The 8061-nt window shown below is 39.6% G+C and overlaps 1 pseudogene; it reads left to right on the forward strand.

Moving 5' to 3' along the window:
• The first annotated feature begins 2458 nt into the window (after positions 1-2458).
• On the forward strand, positions 2459-2839 carry LOC113183543 (large ribosomal subunit protein eL31 pseudogene; annotated as a pseudogene).
• The last annotated feature ends 5222 nt before the right edge of the window (positions 2840-8061 follow it).

The raw sequence follows: 8061 nt of genomic DNA on the forward strand, positions 1-8061 counted from the left end.
AGGCCAACATCATTTTAAATGGAGAAAAATTGAAAGTATTCCATCTAAAAACTGGAATACAAGAATGCTCTCTTTCACCATTTTTATTCAACATCATCCTTGAAACTCTAGCCAGAGCAATTAGGAGGAAGATATCAAAGGGATACAAATCAGAAAAGAAGAACTCAAACTATCACTATTTGCCAGTGACATAATTCTATATTTAGAAGATCCAAAAAATTCCACCTTGGGCTGGGGATGTGGCTCAAGCGGTAGCGCGCTCGCCTGACATGCGTGCGGCCCGGGTTCGATCCTCAGCACCACATACCAACAAAGATGTTGTGTCCGCCGAGAACTAGAAAATAAATATTAAAAATTCTCTCTATCTCTCTCTCTCTCTCTCTCTCTCTCTCTCTCTCTCTCAAAAAAAAAAAAAAAAAAAGAAAAAACATTCCACCAGAAAAGTTCTAGAACTAATAATTTAGTAAAGTGGCATGATATAAAATAAACACCTGTAAATCAAACATGTTCTATACATCAATGATGAATCTACTGAAAGAGAAATTAGGAAAACTACCCCATTCACAATATTCTCAAAAAATAAAAATAAAATACTTGGGAATCAATCAAACAAAAGAGGTGAAAGATGTCTATAATGAAGACTATAGAACACTAAATAAAGAAATTGAAGAAGACTTTAGAAGATGCAAAGAACTTCCATGCTCCTGGACAGGCAGGATTAATATTGTCAAAATAGCCATACTACCAAAAACATTTTACAGATTGAATGTAATTCCTATTAAAATCCCAATGATGTTCTTCATAGAAATAGAAAAAGCAATCATGAAATTCAATGGGAATAATGAGACACACAGAATAGACAAAGCAATCCTTAGCAAGAAGAGTGAATTAGAAGGCATCACAATACCAGTTCTTAAACTATACTACAGAGCCATGGTAACAAAAACAGTGTGTTATTGGCACCAAAACAGACACTAGACTAATGGTACAGAATAGAAGATGCAGAGACAAACACACATAAATACCATATTCTCGCACTAGACAGAGGTGCCAAAAACATTCACTAGAGAGATGGAGATGTGGCTCAAGCGGTAGCGTGCTCCCCTGGCATGTGTGCGGCCTGGGTTCGATCCTCAGCACCACATACAAAGAAAGATGTTGTGTCTGCTGAAAAAAACTAAAAAATAAATAAAATTCTCTCTCTCTCTCTCTCTCTCTCTCTCTCTCAAAAAAAAAAAAAAAAACATTCACTAGAGAAAAGATACCCTATTCAATAAATGTTGCTGGGAAAATTGGAAATTTTCAAATTAAATTTCAAAATAAAATTAAACCTCTATTTCTCACCATGCACGAAACCCAACTCAAAGTATCAAAGACTTAGGCACTAGAGCAGAGACCGTGTGCCTAATAGAAAAAAAAATAGGCCCATATCTTCACCAGGTTGGCTTAAGATCTGACTTCTCTAACAAGACTCCTAAAGCATAAGCCGTAAAATCAAGAATTAATAAATAGCAGGGCTGGGGTTGTGGCTCAGCGGTAGAGTGCTCACCTAGCACATGCTAGGCCCTGGGTTCAATCCTCAGCACCACATAAAAATATATAAGTAAAATAAAGGTATTGTATCCAAATATAACTAAAAATTAAATATTTAAATAAATAAAGGGTTGAGGTTGTGGCTCAGTGGTAGGGTGCTCATAGCATGCATGAGGCCCTGGGTTCAATCCTCAGCACCACATTTAAAAAAAAAAAAAAAGATAAAGTTACTGTGTTCACCTAAAACTAAAAATATTTTTTTAAAAGAATAAATAGGTTGGGGATGGGGTTGTGGCTCACTGGCAGAGCACTTTCCTAGCATGTGTGAGGCACTGGGTTCAATCCCCCGCACCACATAAAAATAAAATAAATAAATAAAGGTATTGTGTCCATCTACAACTAAAATAAAATTAAAAATAAATAGGTTGGATTCAAACCAGAAAGCTTCTCAGCAAAGGAAACAATGTAAAGAGAGAGCCTACAAATGGGAGAAAATCTTTACCATATGAACCTCAGAGCATTAATCTCCAGGACATATAAAGAACTCAAAAAACCAAATAACAAAATCAAATAACACCAAGAAAACAACACAATCAATAAATGGGCCAAGGAACTGAACAGACATTTCACAGAAGAAGAAATATAATTGATCAACAAATATGTGAAGAAATGTTCAACATCTCTAGTATAGAGAAATGCAAATCAAAACTACTTAAGATTTCATCTCACTCCAGTCAGAATGGCAATTATCAAGAATACAAGCAATGGGCTAGGATTATAGCTCAGTGGTAGAGCACTTGCTTAGCATGTATGAGGCACTGGATTCGATTCTCAGCACCATATAAAAGTAAAAGGTATATTGACAACTAAGAAAAAATTTTTTTAAAAAAAGAATACAAGCCCTTTCCAACTTGGGCCTGGCAGAATGGCTCCCGCAAAGAAGGGTGGCGAGAAGAAGAAGGGCCTTTCTGCCATGAACGAGGTCGTGACCCAGGAATACACAATCAACATTCACAAGCGCATCCATGGAGTGGGCTTCAAGAAGCGTGCTCCTCGGGCCCTTAAAGAGATCCAGAAATTTGCCATGAAAGAGATGGGAACTCCAGATGTGCGCATTGATACCAGGCTCAACAAAGCTGTCTGGGCCAAAGGAATAAGGAATGTCCCATATTGTATTCGTGTGCAATTATCCAGAAAACATAACAAGGATGAAGATTCACCAAACAAGCTCTATACTTTGGTAACCTATGTCCCCATTACCACGTTCAAAAATCTACAGTCAATGTGGATGAGAACTAACTGCTGATAGTTAAATAAAGTCATAAAACTGTAAAAAAAAATACAAGCAGCAATACATGATAGCAAGAATGTGGGGGAAAGACATTGCTGGTGGGACTGTAAATTGGTGCAACCATTATGGAAAGCAGGTGGAGATTCCTCAGAAAACTTGGAATTGAACCACCATTTGACCCAGCTATCCTACTCCTGGGTTTATACCCAAACGACTTAAAATCAATATACTACATTGACACAGCAAATGTTTATAGCAGCTCAACTAACAATAGCTAAACTATGGAACCAACCTAGATGCCCTTCAATAGATGAATGGATAAAGAAAATGTGGTATATATACACAATCCAATATTACTCAGCCTTAAAGAAGAATTAAATTATGGCATTTGCTGGTAAATGGATGGAGCTGGAGAATATCATGCTAAGTGAAATAAGCCAATCCCAAAAAACCAAAGGCCAAATGTTTTCTCTGATATGCAGATGCTAATTCACAATGAAGGGCTAGGTAAAAATAGAGTTACTTTGGATTCGGCAGAGGGGAATGAAAGAAGGGGAGAGGATATGGGGATAAGAAACAGTAGAATGAATTGGACATTATTACCATAAATATATATATATATATGACTACATGACCAGTGTGATTCTACATCATGTACAACCATAAAAATAAGAAGTTATACCCCATGTATATATGATGTGTCAAATGCATTCTACTGTCATGCATAACAAATTAGAACAAAAATAAATTTTAAATACATAAATCTATTTTAAAAAATGACAGCATCTTTCTGTGCCAGCCGGCCATATGCTGGGCTATGGCAGTAACCCAGCTGTACCAGCTGGGCCTCATGAATTTAAGGAGTCACACACTCACACTGCCCTGATTCACACTGTGCCCTCCCAGGAAGCTCATCCCAGCTCACACCTTTGCATTTTTTAATTGACCTTTCTCCTTCTGCACAGACAAAAGCTTTCCTCCACAGGGCCTTTTCTGATTGCCCCATTGAAAATTATTTTTCCCATCTTTAAACTTGTCTACTGCTTTATGTTAAACTTAGTTTGGCCATTTAACATCTTCCATGTGCTATGATTATATATGTCCTTTAAGTCCCCATTAATGGCCCTAGGCTCCTCAAGATGAATGTCTTACATCTGTATACTCCACAGAAGGAGTGGACAAAGTGTTCTTTGCATAGTAGTTACCACTCAAGAAATGTTCATTTTGCAAATGAACATGAATAACTTGACTATAATATAACAAAGAAGCTAAATACCAAAAGAGAAAAATACTATGTGATGGAAGCTGGAGGGAGGAAGGAGAGTTCTTTCCATTGGAAGAAAGCAGGAAAGATGTACAGTCTATACTAGAAAATCTCATATGATTTTTGTTTTGTTTTGTTTTGTTTTGGTACTAGGGATTGAACTCAGGGCACTCTGCCACTAAGCCACATCCCCAGCCCTATTTTGTATTTTATTTAGAGACAGGGTCTCACTGAGTTTCTTAGTGCTTCACCATTGCTGAGTCTGGCTTTGAACTCTGGATCCTCCTGCCTCAGCCTCCCAAACCATTGAGATTACAGGTGTGTGCCATATAAGGAGGTTCCCTTTGTGTGTGTGTGTGTGTATGTGTGTGTGTGTATGTGTGTGTATGTTGAACCCAGAGCCTTGTGCATGCAAGGCAAGCACTCTATCAACTGAGCTATATCCCCAGCCCCTAGATTATATTAATCATACCCATTCCCCCATGACCTTCTCCTGGGTATATGTGGTTAAGATAAATAGATGCATATATTCAAAAAAAGATTAATATAGGAACATTCAGAGTTTCATTATTTATAACAGGCAGAAATTAACTAACCTAAAAATTCAGGCTAGGGCTAGAGCTTAGTGGGGTAGATCATGTGCTTAGTATGCATGAGGACCTGGGTTCAATACCCACCAACAAAACAGGAAAAATCAGGCAAGGACTGGGTGTGGTAGTGCATGCCTGTTATCCCAGTAGCTCAGGAGACTGAGGCAGGAGAATTGTGAGTTCAAAGCCAGCCTCAGCAATGGCGAGGCACTTACCAACTCAGTGAGATCCTGTCTCTAAATAAAATACAAAAATAGGATTGGGGGGAGCTGAGGCTGTGGCTTAGTGGCAGAGTATTTGCCTAGCATGTTTGAGGCACTGGGTTCGTTTCTCAGCACCGCATATAAAAAAATGAATAAAACAAAGGTTCATCAACACCTCATATAAATAAATGAATAAAACAAAGGTTCATCAACATCTAAAAAAATGAGATTGGTTGGGGCTGGAGATGTGGCTCAATTGGTAGCGCGCTCGCCTGGCATGCGTGTGGCCCAGGTTCGATCCTCAGCACCACATACAAACAAAGATGTTGTGTCCTCCAAAAACTGAAAAATAAATATCAAAAAGTTAAAAAAAATGAGATTGGAGATGTGGCTCAGTGGTTGAGGGCCTCTGAGTTCAATACCTGCCCCCCCCCCAAAAAAAAAAAAAGCAAGGGAGGAGACTTAGTTTAGTGAGTTTTTGCCTTACCTAGCATGCTTAAGGTCCCAAGTTCAATTCCCAACACTGAAAAAGAAAAATCTACAAAGGAATGGATAATGCACTGCTATATGCTTATAAATAGAACACTACATAGCAATAAAAAAGAAAATACTGTGGGCACACACAATCTTATGGCTGAATCTCAAATATATTAAGCTATGTGCAAGAAGCTGGACACAAAAGAATTCATAAATGATGAGTTGGTTTTTGTTTTGTTTTGTTTGTACTAGGAATTGAACTCAGGGGCACTTAACCACTGAGCCACACTCCGAGCCCTTTTTAATTTATTTTGATACATGGTCTCCCTAAAATTGCTTAGGGCCTCACTAAATTGTGAAGGCTGGCTTTGAATTTGTGATCCTCATGCTGCCTCCCTAGCTGCTAGAATTGGAGTGGTGTGCAACTCTGCCTGATTAAATTGTTCCATTTATATATTATTCAAAGCAAACAGAACTAGTCAGGCCCAGTGATTCAAGCCTTTAATCTCAGCAACTCAGGAGGCTCAGGCCAGAGAATCAGAAATTCAAGAACAGCCTGGGCAATTTATTGAGAGACCTTGTCTCTAAATAAAAAGGGCAGGCCTGGCTCAGTGACACATGCCTATAATCCCAAAGGCTTGGGAGGCTGAGACAGGAGGATTACAAATTCAAGGCCAACCTAAGCAACTTAGCCAGACCCTGTCTCATGTTAAAACAATAAAAAGGACTGGGGATGTCGCTCGGTGGCAAAGTGCCCCTGAGTTCCATTATTAGTAACTGCCCAGCCAAAGACATATACACAACACATTATGATCATCATCATTATCACTGTCATCATTATTTATAGTACTAAGGATCAAACCTCAGGGCCTTGTGCATGCTAGGGTACTGCTTTACCAACCGAGCTGCAATACACAGCCCAAAATCTATTTTTACTTTTATTTTTATTTATTCATTCATCTATTTATATATTGATTGATACCAGGGATTGAACTCAGGGGTACTCAATCACAGAGCCACATCCCCAACCCTATTTTGTATTTTATTAGAGACAGGGACTCACTGAGTTGCCTAGCAACTTGCTGTTGCTGAGGCTGACTTTGAACTCTGAATCCTCCTGCCTCAGCCACCTGAACCTCAGGGATTACAGTCATGTGCCCCCGCGTCCAGCTCATGCCCCAGTATTTGTGTTTGTATGTGTGTGTTTCTGGGGATTGAACCCAGGACCTTGTACATGCAAGCCAAGCACTCTACCAACTGAGCTATATCCCCAACCCCTCATGCCCCAGTATTTTAATATTTATTTGTTTATTTTTGGTGTCACTGGTATTGACCCCAGGGCTTTGTGTATGCTAGGCAAGCACTCTACTATTGAGCCATATCCCTGTAAAGGTAAAATTTCTAAGCTGATTCTAAGCTGCAAAAGTCTGAGTTAAAGTGTAAAAGACCAGGCATTGTAAAGCTTCTAAATGGCAAGGCCTGGGCTAAAAAGTAAAGACTAGGTATTGTTAAAATTCTTCTGCTACCCCTGGAACCTGTAATCTCTGTAGCTGTTAGGACAATGCTGGAACTGCCCAGTAAATATCTCCATTGATTCCCTGGTTGTTTAATAGCTAAGGGCTCCAGGTAACATGACACATCTAGGCTCCAAAACCAATCAGTTTAAATTTGTACCCCGCTTAGGAATGACCAATCACCCCTGCCCAGATTGTTCCCGCCAATGTATGTACTAATCCTGACTCAGAGCTGTTGTTCAATTTTCCCGTGCCTCATGATGATTTGTTCTGATGTATGCAAAGCCCCCCACCCTCTCCAAAAAGTATACTTAAGCTCCGCTTGACCTCTGCTCTGGGCTCTGGGCTGCTCTCCCTTCCTGAGTGAGCCTTGAGCCCCAGCATGCTGGTTCAATAAACTCCCTTTTGCCAATTGCATGAAGTCAGTCTCTTGTGTGTGGTCTTTCTCCGTCGCTCCGCCGGACCCCTTACATCCCCAAACCCTATTTTAATCATTTTTAAGTGTATGGTTCAGTAACATTAAGTACATTCACATGGTTATACAACCAGCACCTCCATCTATCTACAGAACTTTTTTAATCATCCCATACTGAAATTCCACACCCACTAAAAAATAACTCCCCATTTGGATCTCTTGCCAACCTGGTAAGTTTACCCACTGTTCTACTTTCTGTTTCTGAATTTGCCTATTTTAGGTATCTTATATGAGTGGAATCATAAAATATTTATCCCAGTGTGCCTGACTTTCTTAGCATGTTTTCGTATCAAAATTTCATTCCTTTTTAAGGCTAAGAAATATTATTATAATACATGAACATGAACATCCTTGCCTTGAGCATAACTTGAATTTTTCTTCAAGCTTCAGCATTGTCATTCTGAATTCTTCTTTCAGTGCCTCAGGCAGAGGGGTATCTTTATGACTATGACCTTTCTTGAAGGTTTGTTCCCTGCTTCAGTCTCTTGAGCAAAAGGAGTGAGTGAACTATGTGTTCTCTAGATAGAGAAGGGATGTGGCCTTTGATCTGCACCCTTTCTTGGGCTGGGAGCTCCTTTCATAAGAGGCCAGTGGTTTGGAGGAGGTGAACTAAGGGTGTTGGAGGCCACAGCTAGAAGTACACATCTGGCTCCTGTATCAAGACACGCCACTCCCCTCCCTACCCAAGCCAACTGGGTGAAAGCCACCACCAGG

This window comes from Urocitellus parryii, chromosome 3, assembly GCF_045843805.1.
Source record: "Urocitellus parryii isolate mUroPar1 chromosome 3, mUroPar1.hap1, whole genome shotgun sequence".
NCBI classification, from domain to species: Eukaryota; Metazoa; Chordata; class Mammalia; order Rodentia; family Sciuridae; genus Urocitellus; species Urocitellus parryii.